General features: G+C 43.5%; 1 protein-coding gene across 2 annotated transcripts in view; it reads left to right on the forward strand.

Moving 5' to 3' along the window:
• GPC3 (glypican 3) overlaps positions 1-19554 on the forward strand; it is a 439048-nt gene that overhangs the window by 21286 nt on the left and 398208 nt on the right. The gene's annotated exons all lie outside the window — the stretch shown is intronic.

The raw sequence follows: 19554 nt of genomic DNA on the forward strand, positions 1-19554 counted from the left end.
AAAGAAAGAAAGAAAGAAAGAAAGAAAGAAAGAAAGAAAGAAAGAAAGAAAGAAAGAAAGAAAGAAAGAGAAAGAAAAAACAACCATGCCGCCTTCACATCTGCTAGTGATTCCCATGGTGTGACTTCAATTCCAAGAGCTTTTATTAAGCACCTGTGGTGGGGCTGGTGCTAATAATCGTTAACATTTATTGAACCAGGCGCTGTGCTAAGCTTTTGATGGGCTACATCCCGTTTATTCTGTCCAACAGCACTGCCAGGTGGGTATTATTATTTCCCCCATTGTACAGATGAGAAAACTGAGGTGCCTCCTGGGAAGTCAAATAGTGAAATAATGAAGTGAAACCCACCGAGACCTATTGCCAGCACCATGTGCCTCACCATTCTTCCCTTGCCGTGATGGTAGGAGGTAGTCACAGAGACACAGGAACTCTGGAATTCTGTGTGGAGGGGTCCAGTCTGTGAGTTTGTGAATTGAGTGACTTGAAGTCCTGGGACTCTGTATTAGCAAGGTAGCTCAGCAGCATGGGGGCATGGCAAATGGATTTTCTCTCTTCAGCACCTCACGGAAGTGCCTCTTGAACATGTCACCTGTTTGCATCACTCCCCACCTCACTGCGCCATCAGTACCCTCAACTCAGCTCTTTCCTTGTTTACACCTGGCAATTCTGGGGGATCCTATGCATGCCAGGGATTGACTAGAGTTTGATCACACTCAAGGCAAGTGTCTTTACCCCTGAGCAATTTCTCCAACCCACCCTGCTCTGTTTAGACAGTGTCCCCTCGGGGAGGCATGTAAGAATTAGCTCTACAGTTCCCGTATTATTCTTTCATCTTGGTTTTGGGTTTTCTTTGTAAAGTCCTGGAAGGCCTGGAAAGATGGAGCAGGGTTGAAGCCATTTCTTTTGCATGAGATCAGCCCCCCTATCTAGGATCCCTGGTACCACACAGGGTCCCCTTGAACTCTACTAGGGGTCACTCCTGAGTCCAGAATCAGGTGTAGTCACTGAACACCAAGGGGTGTCCCAAAAGGGACACTGGATCCATTTTGGCTTGATTTTCTTATCTTGATCTGGAAGCTTCCTGGCATTGCCTTTTAGAACCCACACCAGTTCTGAATCGTAATCATCCCCAACTTGACAAGACCCTGAAGATACTAAAAAAGTTCTTCGAAAATATTGCTGAACTCATGAGACTGCAGAGAAACCTCCACATTAGCTTTTCTTACTTTGAGAGGGGCAAACCCAGTTTCTTTCTTTTAGCTTATTCCTGGAAGGGAGCATTGGGGACACAGGACAACTATGTGCAAGACAAGCACCTTTGACCCCTGACCTGTGCCCCCATCACCTTTTGCATCTGTGCGTGTTTGGGGAGCCACACCCAGTGGAGCTCAAAGGGTTTTTCTGGCTCTGTGCTCAGGATCGACCCCTAGTGGAGGTAGTGGTGGATAAGCACCAATATATTGACTGCCAAGACCACATACAAGGCATGTAACATTACCTACTTACTAGCTCTCTGGTCTTGTTTTCCCCATAATGTTCAGAGAAAGCAATGAGGAAAAAAATCACATCTGGACATTGTTGAACGTTTTTGTATGCTTCCTTAATAACGTAGATTTCCTGCATTTTTTTTTTTTTTTTTGGTTTTTGGGTCACACCCGGCGTTGCTCAGGGGTTACTCCTGGCTGTCTGCTCAGAAATAGCTCCTGGCAGGCACGGGGGACCATATGGGACACCGGGATTCGAACCAACCACCTTTGGTCCTGGATCGGCTGCTTGCAAGGCAAACGCCGCTGTGCTATCTCTCCGGGCCCAGATTTCCTGCATTTTTAGGAAACATCAGGTTCAAGGTAAAGTGAACTCCCCAACCTCCCAGATCGTGTGTTTTTGAAACATTATCCTTTCCTTTCCAGCCTCAGCCTAACTCCTTGTGTCTTCACTTTCCTGTTGGATTTGCTCTGTGGCTGGCTTGCCAACTCTCTTCCCAGGCACTTTCTCCTTCATGAAATCTCATCCCCTGAAAGGGGTTGCCACCAAGTCTAGACTTAAGAAACCTGCAGGAGGAGGCCAATTAGTGAGGGTTTTGATTCATATTACATGTGGATGGAAGGAGGAGGTGGCAAATCTGCCCTTCTCAGTCCTTCAGATCCTCAAATTCTAACACAACAGTACGTTGAAGACGTATAAAATTACTGGAGCATTTACACAGCTATTCCCCAAGATGGCATAAATGCCACAGCACTAGAGCATGTCCATGTAGACACTCAGATCAGCTGAAGGAGAGGAAGAAGGAAGAGATCAATACTGGGGCTTCTCACTCGGGGATCAGGAGTACACGTTTGATTCTTCTCAGGCATGAGTTTATGCTCAGGTGCAGTGCGTATGTCGTCCTAACAAGGCAACTGCCTCCCTTTCCCACAGGTTCCTAGCAGAGGGAAAGGGGACTGATAAAATAGAGGGCACCGATTATTTACAGCGCCTCAGAATGTAATTACAAGGTGCAATGGCTTGAAACTGAAATTTAGGTTAGCCATTAGAGCTGGAAGCATCTTAACAGTAAGGGCAATTGGGCATTGGAAAGATTTGCTTGGGAACTGGTTAGGCATCATCTTAGGAGGAGACGGGCTCTATCAAAAGCAAAGCTGGCTAGGGGGTCGAGCCAGAGAGGTTCTTTCCCTCCAGTGTTGCCTGGCTCTGTCTTGGTGATTATTTGTTTCCAGCCTGAAAAATATTTTTTTTCATGAAGTCCAGCTGTCTCCTTTGGTACAGCAGAAGAAAATAAATTTATTTGAATCTAGAGAAATGAGATCTTTGCATCACTTGGAATGGGGCTGAGCACCCCTTCTGGAATATGGGCCAAGAAAGGACTGAGGCAGGGATGGAGAGATAATACAGTGGGTAAGGTGCCTGCCTTGTACTGAACCAGCCCACATTCAAGCCCAGGCACTGCCTAGAGCTTCCTGAGCAGAGAGCCAGGAACAAGCCCTGAGCACCAGTGGGTGTGGCCCTACATAAAGAAACAGAAGGCACATGTGAAGCTTCTTCATTCTTATAAAATCTGACTATTGTAGTTAATTGAACATGTGAATTTTCCCAGGTTGACACTAGATTTAAAAAAAAGTTGGGTTTTCTCCCTAAACATTTTTGTTTGTTTTGTTTTTGGGCTATACTCATCGGTGCTCAAGGGTTATTCCAAGCTATGCACTGAGAAATCACTCCTGGCAGTTATCCCATATGGGATGTCATGTATCAAACCCAGGTCAGCTTCATGCAAGGCAAATGCCCTATCTGCTGTGCTATCACTCCAGCTCCCACCTCCCTAAACTTTTTTTGTTTTTTTGTTTTTTTTGGGGGGGCACACCTGGAAATGCTCAGGGGCCACTCCTGGCTAAGCACTCAGCGCTCCTGGCTTGGGGGCCATATGGAACACTGGGGGGTCTAACCACGGTCTGTCCTAGGCTAGCACAGGCAAGGCCTTACCTCTTGCGCCACTGCTCTGGCCCCTCATCTCCATAAACTTTTGATGATTTTTTTATTTCACACCTTGACTCTAGTCCTTAGGTGTTTTTGGTTCACCTCTTTCCCTTCTTTCCTGTTCCGGACAAATGATTCCAGTTAATACTCTACTCTTGAGCTAGGATGGAGTTACTCAACCAATATTGTACTTGTAGGTAAAAACCTGATAACATTGCATCCCCAAAGAAGCAGCTCATTTACAAAGATGACACATTTTATGCATTATTAGGTAGATTTTGTTAGCTAAACTGGAGGTGGAGACAGTGTACATTAGCTACTTTGTTGGCCATCACAAACTACCTGAAACCTGGGGAGCTTCAATCAACTGAAATTTAGGGGCTGTAGAGATAGTACCGAAGTTAAGGCTTTCATCTTGTATGCATTCAACTATGGTTTGATACCTGGCACCACATAAAATCCCCTGATCATGGCCAGGAATAATCTCTGAAGCCCAGACCCAGTAGTAATTAAGCACTGAGCACTAGGGGTTATGACCCCCAATCTCCCACCTCAAGAAAACCCAACCCCCTTAATTTTATACACTGACAGTTATAGAGATCAGAAGTACAGAATCAAGTTGTCTAAAGGACTATGTCCTCTCTTCGAAAGCGCAGGAAGAGAATTTTGCCCAGAGAAGCTTCTGGTAGCTCTAGACTCTCCATGGCCTGTAGCTCATCACTCCAGTCTCTGTCCCTTGCCACATGGCACATCACTTTTGTCTCTTGGTGTATCCCTCCTCAGAGTGTCTTCTTGGCATTGGATTTAGGGCCTTCCAGAATAACCTCAAATAATGTCATCTTGACTTAATTATACCTGCAGGATCTTCTTATAAAAGGTCCACATCAGGGACTTAGGATACATATAAGACTTTTGGGGGCAATCTTGAGGAAGAGCCTACACTGGTCCTGTTGGTTGTTTTTTTTGGGGAGGGATGGCTCTGTACTCAGGAATGACCCTTGTTAGTTCCTGAGGTCCATATGCAGTGCCAACTGGAGTGATCTGCATGCAAGGCAAACCCTTGGACTAGCTCTTTGAATCATAACCAATTATCTAGTGAGTTTTCACTTGAGTGCTGCAGTTTCATATAGAAGTTGTGGTTTTCCTTGAAGGATGCAGGTTGGCAACTACTGCTAGCTCATCTTTCTGTTGGCTGTTTGAAAGTCTGGGGTGTGAAGTGACTTATCTGAGTCACTTGGGATGGACTTGAAGGGCCTGCAAACAGGGTGAACCCCATTTTTCAACATTGATTTGCATCTTAATTTATGACTCTTGTGGATTTTTTTCTTAAAATATTTTGGGGACCAGAGAAAAAGAACAGTGCATTAAGCACTTGTTTGCCTTGCGTGCAGCTGACCCTGATTTGGTTCCTAGTATCTCCTAAGGTTCCCCAACCACTGCTAAGATTAATTTCTGAGCCTGGAGCCAGGAATAAACCCTGACACTGCCTCTGTGGCTCAGGGAAAATAAAAGAAGTAATTCTTGTTTTGTTTTGTTTTGTTTTGTTTTTGGGCCACACCTAATAGCATTCAGGGGTTATTCCTGGCTCTGCACTCAGAAATCACTCCTGGCAGACTCGGGGTACCATATGAGATGCCAGGGATGGAACCTGGGTCAGTCCTGGGTGGCCCTGTAAAAGGCAAATGCCTTACCCACTGTGCTATCACTCTGGCCCAATAAAGAGTTCATTTCAAGGGGTCTGGGCAATATAGTACAGTGGATAGGGTGCTTTCCTGTTAAGCAGCTGACCAGGATTCAATCCCAGATACCACACACAGTCTCCTGAACTTTACCATGAGTGATCCTCAAGTGCCAAGCCAGGCAGGACTAAGCCATGAACATCACTGGGTGTAGTTCCCAAATTTAAAAAAAAGAAAAAATTTTCTGGGTCAGAGACTTAGTTCATATTGCATGTGACAGGCCAGGATTCAATTCTGGGCACAGTATAGACTCCTGATCACTGCTGGGAGTGACCCCCAAGGTCTATTGCTGCCATTCCATGTGATCTTCTGTACACCATCAGGTGTAATTCCTGAATGCAGAGCCAGGAGGGACCCCTGAACATCAACATTCCATACATGGATGGCCTCATGGAAAGCTGTTACCTATCAGGACCTCTGATGGGTTTGCCTGCCATATTGTCCTTGTGATTTTTATAACCAACTGCAGTAGGTTTGGGGCAGCCAGAACCACCTATGAAGCCACAGACTACTTTTAGAGCTCTTGATAAATGGGGATTTTGGTACAATTTACAGGATGAGTATGAATGGAGTTGTCCCAAATGAACTATTCTCTGCACAAAAACTGTCATTTTTTTGGGAGGAGATATTTTTGGTCAGACTTGCCTGTGCTCAGGCATCACTGCTTCACTCCCAGAGGGGCTCAGGAAACCCTATGGGGCTGGAATCTGAAACAAGATGGGCCATGAGCAAGACAATTCTTAGACCCTCTATATCTCTGCATCTTGCAAATCCTTTCATCTTTGCTTTCTTTTGGTGCTTCTCACAGCCAGTCTCAAATGGACTAGGGAGTAGACCGACAGTGTGGAAACGTGTGCAGACCTGCAGTGATTTTGGGGGTCATCTAGTACTCTTCTGAGTTTAGAGGATAAATAGTTCCAGAGTGAGAAGTGATTTGCTTAGCTTACCACTGATTTGGAATAGGAACCGTGAAAAAAAAACATTAGTCTGGGTCAGTCAGGGCTCCCCGCTCTGAGACGGCTTCCTCAGGGCAAGGACCTGACACTTCCATTGGGCCTAAGGTGTTGCAATTCACAGTTGCGCTTGAGGACTGTGGATTGAAAGATTGTATCTGAAAAATAAAAATTATACATCTCCGGAAAGGCTGGATCTGGGCTACTTAGCTGAGTAGAATAACAATTAGTGAGTGACTAGGAGAGACAGGAAAATTACCTTCCTTGAGTCCTTGTGGCAGAATTCAAATCTCCAAGATTCTTTAGCCCCACTCTGGAGTAGCTGATATTTCTTATCTAGTGCAATTAGATTTTTTAGAAGGTGCACACACACACATACACACACATGCACTTACACACACATCACTATGTATAAATTGTGTGTGACTTTATTTTGGACTCTGTGGATTCTACCTTCTCTCTTGGCATTGGTTGCGTCACTCCAGTAGTGCTCAGGGGTTGTTCCCGAATCTGCTTGATCCAGTGTGTTCTGCAGTGCCAGGGATTGAAGGAGGGTCAGCTGCAGGCAAGAAAGAGCCTAATTGCCAGTCCTGTCTCCTATCTCTTGCTAATTCTGCTTCCATCTTCCCTGGAATACTGCTCTTCTCTAAAGTTGCTCCGGTAGCATCCATTAGTCTGACCTAGTTCCTTTCAAACTCAATTCTCTTTAATTTCTGGCTTAGGCTTTGAGTCCCAGGGGAGGGCATCCAAGCTAAACCTCAGGCCCCTTGAGACACTAAGCAGAGCCAAGTAAGGTAGTTTCCCTCCAGGAAACTTTATCGAGAGGAGATAAAGTGGCAACTAGAACGATGCAGCAAGTTGCAGAGGGTGAGAAAGGTCTTTTCCAAAGGACCTCGGGTCTTGGGGGAATTGGGAAAGGACTGTGCAGCCCAATCTTTCTGCTCCCACAAACTCTCTGTTGATGTTCTAATCAGTCCAAAGAGAAATAAAATTGGAAACAGACTGGAGCCATTGAGCAGGGGTAAGGCATTTGCTGTGTATGCAATTGCCTCCCTGAACTCTGCTGGGAGTAATCCCCCAGCACAGAGCCAGGAGTAAGCCCTGAACTCTGTTGGGTGTGGCCCCAACTGCCCCAGACTCCCCATTGGACAAGCAACATTTCACAAAGAACCAACGGTAACTAGGACTCACCTTGTGGCAGGACTCACAGAGCGCCCCCTCGTGTGTGCACCTGCCACTGCTGTTTGTCATCACTCTTCCCTCTGGCCTTAAAAGAGTTTCTTGGCAGTGCAGGAAAATGCCACCCACGTCCTTAGCCCCGTGCCTGTGCTCATTTTCCTGGAGGTTTTTATTCGCATTACGCTTGAATCAACAGAGCCAACCAGCGAGGGTTCCTGGAAGTTTATTTTCTTTTTTCCTTTTGGGCCACACCTGGCAGTGCTCAGGGCTTTCTCCTGGCTCTGCTCAGGAATCACTCCTAATAGGCTTGGGGAACCAAATGAGATTGCAGAGATTAAACCCACGTCAGCCGCCTGGAAGGCAAAATCCCTAATCTCGGATTCCTCGGCCCCTCTTGGAGGTTTTTAAAGGAGAAGTTGGGATCAGATATGTACTTTAATTTTTTAAATTTTAATTGTTTGGGGGTCATACCCAGCAGTGCTGAGGGATTGCTCTTGGCTTTGTGCTTAGAAATTACTCCTGGCAGGCTTGGGAGACCAGATGGGATGCAGGAGATTAAATCCAGGTTGACCGTGTGCAAAGCAAGCACCCTACGCACTGTATTATCACTCCAGTCCCATATATGTACTTTATTTCTCTCCAGGGCTTGGGTGGTAGAGAATGTGAAAACAGGCCAGTTTGTAGACTGTTATCATTGTTCACATGAAAAAACTGAAGTGACCAATGCCAGGAATGAAGGGACTAAAAAAGGGACAGTAAATGATTTGGTGGGATGTGGTGTGGCCTTTTTCTATGGAAGAGGAGGACAAGGGAGTGTTTAGAAGTCCTAGAAGCTGGGGCCAGAGAGATAGCACAGTGTTAGGGCATTTGCTTTGCATGCAGCCGACTGGGAAGGGAGCTGGTTCACTTCCTGGCATACCATATGGTCCTCCAGCCTGCCAGGGGTGATTTCTGAGTGCAGAGCCAGGAATAACCTCTGAGTGCCAAAGTTTTAAAAAAAAAGTCCTAGAAGCTGCAGGTGTAGCAGTAGAGGGACCTGGGTTCAAATCAGCCTCTGACACTCAAGAAACAAAACAGAAGAAAACAAAAGGGCCAGAGAGAGATAATCTAAGGGATAAGGAATTTGCCTTGGACATAGCCCAGTTTTAATCCCCTATGGCCCTCTGAATAGTACCAGAAGTGATGGGCACACAACTATGAGTAAGTCAAGTCAAACCCTAGAATGCAAAATAGCACACTACAGAATGACTTCCAAGTTACTCACTCTTCTCTAGTCCTTTAACTCCAGATTGGGAGTGTAATTCCAGGCCTAGTCTCAGTATGAACCTCAGGGCAGGAACTTGTGTCCTGTTGGTTATTATATTCCTTGGGTTGGGCCTCAGCCTTGGCACAAAGCAGGCATTCACTAGCAGTTGGATGAATGAGTCGTTGGCTGTCTTGGCGGTAAATGTCATCAGTGAATTTGTATTCCCAGAGTACATGTTGACTGCTGGTTGGGAACAGAGTCCAGAAAGAAGCTCTTTGTGGGAGGGCAGAGTGATCTAGGAATTCAACCTTTAGCGGGCATGGAATGCTAGGCAGTTCACCGATGGTTGGCAGTAGAGATAAAAAGGTGATTCATTCTTTAATTCTTGGGCTTAGTGAATGGCTTATCTCCAGGGTTGCTTTAAACTCCCAGAACTCAAGTGTGGGAGCATGTGGCGGCAACATTTTGGCCTGCATTTTACACAGGCTACATCTGGGGTGGCCTTAGGCATGATCTTAGATTTAAAGGCTGAGCTTGTGATAACTTGGTCAAGAGCTGCAAAGTCTGCAAGGTCAAGTTCTTTGAGGCCAAATACCGGAGGATAACCTTCAGCTGGTTTCTCCAAGACGCTTTCTTCCCCCGGCAATCATCACTTTCCCCATTGGTTTCCAATGCCGTCATTTCTTTCATCTGTATTCCTATCTTGATTAGGGAGAAATTAATGAGCGTGTAAGATTTGATTTAGATAATGATTAATTAGGGGAAAAGGCATCGTTCTAATAGCAAGTCACTATTATATGCTAAGGAAATTAGTTAATCTTTTTGCATGGCAAATTGACTTGTCTTCCGTTTAAAAGAAAAAATAAACTTTCCAAATGCCAGTTATATGTATTTGGTTCATTAGTAGAGCAATCTGACTTAATCCTTGGGATTGCTTTAATCGGCATCTTTTTTTTCCCCTGCGAATTATCAAGCAAGCAGTTTGGGGTTATCATTCCTTCTTTTCCTTAATATTACTTTCATGATAATATCACATTATTATTTATGGCACAATGTACCTTTGTTAGCAAAAATAATCGGCTGCTCATAAAGCAGACCGTGACAATGAAATGTGTCATAGCATCCTATATATATAATATATATATGAAAAAGATTTCAATTTTCATTGTTACTGAGCCCTGACGATTCATTTTCTTCTGTGGCTGTTGGAATATGTTTTTTTTCCCTTCTGTTCATAGAAAAGCATAAGGCTCAAGGTCTACATTAATATTTCTTTTATTCTTTAATGTGTTTTTTAATGTGATTTTGGACAATTTGTAGTCATTAGCTAAAATTGCAGACGAGTGAGAGAACCAACATCTAGAACATAATAAATGTACTTGGAGAATTGGAGGACTGGAAATGACCTTGAGGGATTATTTAGTCCAGTTCCCAATTTCATGCTGAAGACAAGTTTTCCTACCTAAACAGCTCTCTTCATCATATTTGCCTCTGCTGGAGAGCTGACAGTGGGCCTTTATTTTGTAATGGGGTCGCACATTTAAGGCCCTTCAAAACCTGACCTGTCTTACTTTATGAACTAGTGGAAATCTTGCTGTACAACTCCACTGCTGGGTGATAAACACATGTCACCCCTGAGTCTCCCTAAATTCTTTCAATCTTTTCCTTTATAGCTCAAGTATTCTTGTTGATTGGCTTGGGAGTCACCTCAGTTGTGCTCTGGGACTACTGTGCTTAGGAGTGACCTCCGGAAATGCTTGTGGTGTTCAGGATGGAAATGGGGTTGGCAAGGCCTGCTCAAGTCTTCTTTGCCCCTAGCATCTCTGGCAAGCATTCTTTGAACAACATTGAGCATTCTTTGAATATTATCTTTATTACCCATTAAAAATAAACTCTTTAGAGCCTAATGTACTTGAAGGACTATAGCATTTGCTTTGTTTGTGTAGGTCTGGGTCCCCTGTAACTCAAAAGCCCTTTAGTATTACCAGGAGTGACCTTGGAGGCTCCTTAAGTACTACCATGAATCATTTCTACAAATGATCAACTTGAATGAGATATAATATACAAACAACAAAAGGCACCAATTTAGAATAAAAACTAAAGTGGGGCTGTTTTGTTTGTTGGGGGCTATACCTGGCAGTGATTAGGGGCTGTTCCTGGCTCTGTGCTCAGAAATGATCCCTGGCAGTGCTCAGGGGATTATCTAGGGTACCAGGGATTTGAACTAGAGCTCATGAAAGAGAAGTACTTTACTTACTGTATTGTCTCTTCTTCTGCTGAAGTGGGTTATATTTATATATACATTCATGTAACCACAACCCCAATGAAAAGGTAGCCTACATTCATCACCTCAGAAAATTGCCTACATAATCCGTCACTTAATCACATACCGACATTTACTGTTCTCTGTTTGGGTGTGCGCAATGCTAGTGCTTTCACATGAATTTATTGGTCTATGTGCCATTTGCTTAATAGATATCGAATATCTTGCCTTACACCAAGATGGCAAATGTTGGTACATGTATCATCTCAATCTTTAGAGAGTAATAACTCTCTAAAGAAGTGCTATTGGTAGTCTCATTATACAGAGAAGAACTACAAAACAGGCAGGGGTGAAATGCCTATTAGTCCATGGTGATCTTAGGACTAAATTAGAAGATGCTTCCTGAGAGGACCAGAGTGATAGTACAGTGGGTCAGGCACTTGCCTTGCACACGGCAGACCAGGTTTAATCCCCAGCAACCCCTAGTGCAAAGGCCCAAGGCTGCCAGGGCTGCAGGGCCTCACTCTGCAGAGGCCCTATGTGCAAAGGCCCGGTGCTACAAGGCTGTAGAGCTCACCAACAGTTCACCCAGGGATGCCAACATGTAGTGACTGCCCACCTGAAACTGATAGAGAGAGAAGGAGAGAAACCAATGATTTTTTATTCCTTCTGGAGTCTGAGCCAGCCACCATCGCCTGGGGATTTCAGAGAGAGGGAGAGAGAGGTGGAAATTCACTGGCCAGAGATGGCCACTGAGGGCCCTGGCACAAGAAAGAAAGAAAAAAAAGGATAGGTACAAATCATCTCGCTGATGCTTTATCTCCAGCCCCCCCCCCCCCAAGCCGGTAGTCACTGGTCTGGTCACTCCAGGCCATATAATGTGACTTGAAAGAAAATTGATTGGTTCATCTCCTATGGAATATAATCTGGAGATGTCTCAAAAGTCTAAGACTTGAGGTACCATCTGACCTAGGGATCCATTTCTTTTTTTTTTTTTTGGTTTTTGGGCCACACCCGGTAACGCTCAGGGGTTACTCCTGGCTATGTGCTCAGAAGTCGCTCCTGGCTTGGGGGACCATATGGGACACCGGGGGATCGAACCGCGGTCTGTTCAAGGCTAGCGCAGGCAAGGCAGGCACCTTACCTTTAGCGCCACCGCCCGGCCCCGGGATCCATTTCTTGACATCTATCCCAAGGACCCTGAAACACTATTTCGAAAAGACATTGGAAGTCACGTTCATTGCAGCACTCTTCATAAGAGCCAAGATCTGAAACAACCCAGGAGTCTAGGAACAAATGAGTGGATCAAGAAATTGTGGTGTAGGACATGAGAGATAGTACAGTGAGGAAAGTGCTTGCTTAGAATGTGACCAACCTCGGTTTGAATCCTGGCACTGCATTTGATTCCCAGACACTGCCAAGAGTAATATCTGAGCACATCGCTATTCTCTACCCTAAAATTGTTTACAGACCCACAAAGGAATGTTGTTCAACTAGAAGGAAAAAGAGAAATAATGTAATTTGTCATTATGTGGATGAAGCTAGAGAGTGTCATTCTGAGTGAAGTCAGTCAGAAGGAGAGAGATTTATAAAAGGATATAAGGAAACAATAGGAAGTGAATGGCAAATGGACAAAGACATCAGAACAAAGACAACAGACAAGTGGTTTGTAAGACTGAGTTTAATACTTCCTGTATTGCCTCTCCCGCTGCTGAGAGCCAAAAGTTGGAAGATAGGAGAGGACCATAGACAATACTGGATAGAAGTGGGAACTCTAGTGATGGGGCTGGAGCTAGAACACCGTCCTCTAGAAATTTTACCATTAATAGTATTATAAATTGTGATGCCTCACTGAGGGAAAGAAAGAAATAACATCCACTGGGGCTAACACCATTTATTTATTTATTTATTATTTATTTATTAATGATTTATGGTTTGGGGCCACATTAAGCAGTGGTCAGGGGCTGCTCCTGGCTCTGCTCATGAGTGTTGTTGCTTGGGGGACCCTCTGCAGTGTGTCAAGGATTCAAACCTGGGTGGGCCACATGCAAGGAAGCATTGTAACTTCCCCCTCTTGCTCCAGCCTGAAATAACACCTGGAAACAGTTCTAGATACATGCTTCAGTGCCTCATGCTAATTTGGGACCAGCTCAGCCTTGATATGGGGGCTCCTAGTGAGTGTACTGAATCTGTAGCTCTCCCTCCTAAAAGGAACTGAAGTCCTGATCTTAGTGCTTTGAGCAGGGTTGGTGGTGGGGTAGGCATTGGAATGGTGCAGGAAGGCAGTAGCACAGTCTTGGGTGCAATTAGAGTCACTTTGTTCCCTCAACATGATGGATTTTGAGGGAGGTTTCTGAGTGACATTTTTCTGTTCATTTTATTTTGCTTTGTTTAAGAACCATACTCAGTTCTCAGGATTATTCCCAGCTCTGTGCTAGAGGTCGATCCTTGAACCAGGGTTGGCTACGTGCAAGGCAAGTATCCTTACCCCTTACTATCTTTTTGGCCCCATGTTTTTTTCCTTTTTATCTGCAAGGAGGAAGCATGCCAAGAAAAGTTTGATAACCTAAGTGGTACTTAAAGAAAACCAGGAGTTGAGGACAGCTATAATATAGTGGGAAAAGCAGTTGGATGGCATGCTGCTGACTTGGGGTTTGATCCCCAGCACCTTATAGGGTCCCCTGAGCCAGAAACACTCTAAGAGAAAAGCTAAGAGTAAGTCCTGAGCACAGCTGGGCGTTGTCCCAAATCATGCCCCCTATAAAAAAAAAACAGGAGTAGACTGAAATGTCAAGGACTTGAATATAGCCATAAAATACACACACAGATCATTGAAATGACTGGGCCCAAAGAATCAGATATGTGTCAAGAAGACAAGGCCAGGGGACAGGGAGAAAGTAACTTGTCTTGCAGGTCATAGACCCAGGTTTACACCCCAGCCATGCATATGGTTCCTTCCTCGTGGCCGGGGACACTCTTGAATACAGTATGCTCCAGACTGTAGGAACAGCTCCTGAGCACCACTGGCTATGGCTCCAACTCTCTGCTCCCAGATGAAGGCCAGGCCAGGCCATCTATAGCCAAACTCAGATCCCTTGACACAGTGTAACTGGAAGGGCATTTCTGTGGATTGCCTGTGGTTTAGCCTATGGGAAGGGAGACATAATTAATTTAATAGGGAGGCTCCTATTAAACTTCTGAAATCCAATAGCCCCTCTCAGTTGTAGGACTCCAAGCCACCTTCATTGTGCAAGTAAGACATAGATTCACGCATACTTCACTAGGTAGGTGCTTGCTTTGCATGTGGCCAACTGGACTTAGATTCTTGTCACTTCACAGGGTCCCAGGTGTGATCACCAGGTGTGATCCTAAGCACCTCTGGATACCCCCAAAGTTGGGCTCCAAATAATTTATTCAATGTCTTTTCAATGCAACATCTATTTGTATATCTTCAAGATGTTTGGACATTCCTTTCTGTGAGCTTTGAAGATATTTCCCCTCACAGGAAAGGTCAAGCATATAGGTGTAAGCATTTCTGGGTCATCTGTCTCTCCATCGTTTTAGATCAGACAGACTCAGTGTCTTGACTGGCTTTCCCAGTTGGCTGCCCTCATTCCATTCATCTGAACAGGTCAGATGGGGCTGACAGGGCTTCACAAAGAAGATGGGAGTCATTCTCTACTCTTTAGGAACTAAAATCTAGGAGAGGAGATTATGAGATCAATGGGAACTTGAAGCCCTGTAATGACTTCAGGTATTTTTCACCCCCACTGGGAATGTACATTACTAAGTCCTAAGGAGTTGAACTATCTGTGTTCATTTGAATGGTCAGTTACTACATTTTCTTCTTATCTCTCTCCCAGTCTTTATTACTGGTTTGTGCTCCCCTTTCCCAGCTGAATTCCATTTGAGACAAAAACTAGGAGCACCACTTGTGTGAGTGGCTCCACAATTAGTTTTCCTTTCCATCTCATAAAAGGGTGATTTTCCTTTTGTTCCAGCCACAAAGAATGCTTTGCTGTTTACTCATGGTTTTTGTAGGTTTCGTCTAATTTCTTGAATGAACTTTTCTCCTTTTGTCCCCCCATACAAGTATGTACTAGTTCATCGTTTCATTCCTTAGCTATTTGCCCTCAGTTTTACATTTTATTCATCCCATTTGGGATTCAGTTCCCAGAGTGATTCTTTGCTTATTTGAGGAGGATTTCCCCCCAAATTCTTCATTTCTTTTATTTTTTGTTTCTTTCTTGCACATGCGCAGGCACTGACATGGTTATATATTATTATAGCTATTGTGTTTTAGACATGTCCAGTCTTCGCTGGTCCTTAAGTTGTCTCATACTGAGGTTTATTTTAAGCTGGTCTCTGAGTTCTATGAAATTTCTTTAAAACAGTTCTTTTGTGTTGCATTGATTTCTCTTTTTCTTGATTTGGAAATCCTGAATTTGTTTTTGTTTCTAGATAGTTTAATTGCTCCTTGCCCCCATATAAATTGTAATAATTTAGCAATTCACTGGGAAAGATGTTAAATACTGTTATATAATTGCATATACATATTTGAGTATTAGATTTGGATGTAATATACCTTTCTTCATGACATGATATGTTTTCCAAAAATGTTCTCAGTTGCAATTGTAATATTTCCAGAAATTTTTGCTAACCTAATCCTGGAGGTAGGAAGAATTTTGTAAATGATAAGTCTTGGCCAGCTCAGGGAAGGGGGTCACTATGGAAACACTTGAGCTAACTTTATGAATTCTAATATCTATGGTGACACAAATTGCTGGCAATTCAGAGTTGTTCCTAATCTTCTTCAGGTACATAGAGTTTAATTTGTTACATTCCAAGATTTAAGCACCTCCTAAATCTTCACTGAGAAAAAGTCTTAGTCTTGGGCCATAGTAATAGTATTTCGAGTAAAGTGCTTGCCTTGCCAGGTTCAATCGCAGGCACTGCACTGCACCTTAGCACGAAGCCAGGAGTAAGCCCTGAGGGCTGCTGGGTGTGGCTTCAAGGCGTTTTTAATTTTATCCTTCCACTAGCTGGAGTTGCTAGGAGTAGGAACATTTGCTTACAGCTACATTGCCAAATATACCCCACCATTCTTGGAAACTAGAAGTTATCATCAAGAGAAGTTGATGTTGTTTATTTTGTTGGAGCCACACCTGGCAGAACTCCAGGATCACTCCTGGTAGGCTATTCAGACCATATGTGGTACCCAGAATCAAACCTGGATTGGCTCTGTGCAAGGCAAGTGCCTGTTTTATTGTATTATCCCTCTGGCCCCTCCCTAAGAGCCTAAAATGATTTTATCTCTTAACTTTGATTTTATGAACTCCTCCACTACCGACATTTAAAATATACACCCACACTACTTAGGCATCAGCTTACCAGGAAAGTCATAAAATCTTGTTAAATGGACAGGAACTTGGTATATGGAGTACCTGATATATAGAAAATTTCATATCTACACATGTGTCCCAACCAACCTTGTTTGAATCTAAATTAGCTCATCTTCCCCAAGGGGAATTTTTCCCTTCTTGGTCTAGTAAACCGCATCTATTTGTACTCTTAGAATAGCTTTACATTTTGTAACCTCATGTAGAAAGAACACAGTGGTTTCTAGTTTGTTTTTTCCCCCTGGAGAGAATCAAAAACTTTTTTAAAATACCATATTTAAAGGCTGTTTTGTCTTGTTGCTTTGTTTTGGGACTACCTTGAAGCTGCTCAGTAGTTAGGGGTCATTCCTGGTGGTGCTGGGAATTGACTCGTGGTTAGCTGTGTGCAAGTCAAGCACCTTACCTGCTATACTATTTATTTATAAAAAGAGTTTAAACCTCGACTATGAGATTGACATTTATAGGTGATAAATCTGAGTTCTGTGTCTCTAGACCGCAAATTTTATTCTGACACATTCAGTATCACCTCTTCATCGCATATACTCTATTTCCATGCTGGATTTGGTTTCACTCTGTCTGTTATCTGGGCAATCCCTTACCTGCTTTTATCAGCAGATCCCTTGAGGAGCAGAAAGTAGAGCTTGGAGCCAATACCATGGACTCCAAAAGTGATTACGTGAGCCAAGGTTGATGAATTTCTTGTCCAAATTAATAAAAGAAAATGTAGACACACATATTAAGGTCATGATTAGCTAGAATTTCTAGGGAAATAAGATGGTAGAATAAAAATAAATTTTCTGATGCTCTTCTCAGCTTTTCTGAAAACCCCAGTTGGTGAAAAGCAATGTGTAATGCCTGAATACATTTTCTATAGCATTACTTCTGAAGGTTTGATGTACATTTATTTATATTTTATTGTTTCACTTTGAGGCCATACCTGGAAGTGCTCAGGATTTTCTCTTGGCTTTGTTCTCCAGTATCACTCCTGGTGGGCCTCAAGCCACCTCCTGCCATTCCCAAGGCAGGTGCCTAAACCCCCTTGCTATTCTGAAACTCGTAAGGTTTTCTGCTTGTTTATTATTAAAGAAATTTTAACTGAATCATCATAAGATAGCTAAAATGTTGTTAATAGCTGAGTTTCAATTATACACTATTCCAACACCTATTCCATTTCTTCACCAATGTGCATTTCCTGCCACCAATGACCCCAGTTTCCTTCCTGCCCACCCCCAGGCTGCCTCTGTGGCAGTATTCTCTCTCTCTCCTTTCTCTACTATATTTTGCAGTATTGTTACTGAAAGGGTACCATGCATTTCATACTTTACCTGCTTTCAGTACCCAATTCTTGTCCAGAGTGATTATTTTCAATTATCATTGTCATTATGACTTCATAATTATGTTTTTTTTTCAGGGAGAGGCACTTGAAACAGTGCATAGGAATTACTCCTGGCAGTACTCTGGGGATCATATGGGTTTCTGAGGACTGAACCTAGGTTGGCTATATTCAAGGCAAGAGTCCTACCCACTGTACTACCACTTTCGTCCAGATAGATGAGTTTCTGTTTTTCATTGACTCTTCCTTGCTTTGACCTTAGTGAGATTTAGGGAAGTCTTCTCTATGGCCCATATCCACATGCTGTTAGCCTTGCCATGTTGCTCTCTTGTATTCATTGACTCTCTACTAGACATTTGTCCTGCTCCCCTCTCCAGAGAATAAACTCTGTCAGGGCATGGCCACCCTTTTTTATTTCAAACTGTTCTACCATATCGCAGAGCTTTGCATCTTGATGATATTACACTCGGGCCTCTGAGAAGCAGAAGCAGATGCTTGCTAATGTGGCATTGCCAACATGCAGGAGATTTATGAGGTAGACACCTGTGATGGAAAGTAAGTGGGGAGCATAAGGATGTTGGAAGAGCCAGCAGATGGCTGTGCCCAACCGTCTGGAGAGAAATAAAGAGGGAAATCTGTGGATGCAGAATCTCAGACCACATTACAGTTTTAAGAATATTATCGCAGCACAGCTCTTAAGACACTTGCCTTGCATGCCGCCAATCTGGGTTTTATCCTCGGCATCCCATATCCTGAGCACCATAAGAGTTATTTCCTGAGTGCAGAGCCACGAATTAACCCAAGCACTCCCAGTTGTGGCCCAAAAAGGAAAAAAAGGCTACTTTAGGTACTGAAGAGATAGTATAGTGAGCAGGGTGCTTGCTTTGCATGTGGCTTATCCAGGTTTGGTCCTCAGTAGCCCCAGATGATCCCTTGAGTGCCATCTGCAGTGATTCCTAAGCACAGAGCCAGGACTAAACCCTTAGTACTTTTTCTGTGTTTTTTTTTTCCACCGTCCAGAAAATAATTTATTTGGGGGGGGGGGATTATCACAGCAGATTCTATGTCAACAAAGTCTGTGCCTCATCATTTTTGTCTTGCTCACTTATGGGCTGGGAGCAGCTGCTTCTCCCTTGGCACTTCAAACCATGGTGAGTAGAACACTCCCACCATAAAATATCAAAGATGCATGTTCTCACAGGTGTCACCAAAGGGATTTTCAACTCTGTACTGGGGCTGGAGAGGTAGTAGGGACATGGCGTGGATCCTGGTTTGATCCCCAGCAACACTTGGTCTTGCAAGCACCGCCAGGGGTCACTCATGAGCACAGAACCGGAATAGCCCCTTAGCACCCTCTGGTGTGGTTTCCAACTTAAAACAAGGAAATCAAGTTCTACTGAAGAGTGGGTTGAAATCAAACCAGATTTATAGCAGGGGAAATAGATTTGGTTTCCTATTCGATGAGTCCTAATATTTGCTTGAGTTGGTGGAGGATGAATTCATGAGTCTCACCCTCACTTCTCTCAAATGTCACTTCCCTCAAATCTCTTCTTAAATGTCACCTTATAAAAGAAGCTTTCCCTGACTACTGTGTATAAATAAAACCATTCCTGCAGCCCCCACATTTTCTAGCCCCTTGTTTTTTTTTTTTTAATGTTAAAAAACATGTAGTCACTTTATTAAGGTAAAATTGACAGATAGTCCTCTCTACATACTTTAAGGGTGAATTTCATCATTTTTGACATATCTACCTAAACGATGATGCAAAGATCATAAGAGTAATGAATATTTATATTACTCCCCCAAATTTCCTCACTACACAGTATCATATTTTCTTCTTTCTTAATTTTTCTCACCCTCTGCAATAAGCACTGTCATGATAAATTAATTTTCATTTTCTGGATGTGTCTATACATGGAACTACACAGTATTTTTTTGGATTTGGTTTCTCTGACTTACCCTGATGGTTT

Source organism: Suncus etruscus, chromosome X, assembly GCF_024139225.1.
Source record: "Suncus etruscus isolate mSunEtr1 chromosome X, mSunEtr1.pri.cur, whole genome shotgun sequence".
NCBI lineage: Eukaryota > Metazoa > Chordata > Mammalia > Eulipotyphla > Soricidae > Suncus > Suncus etruscus.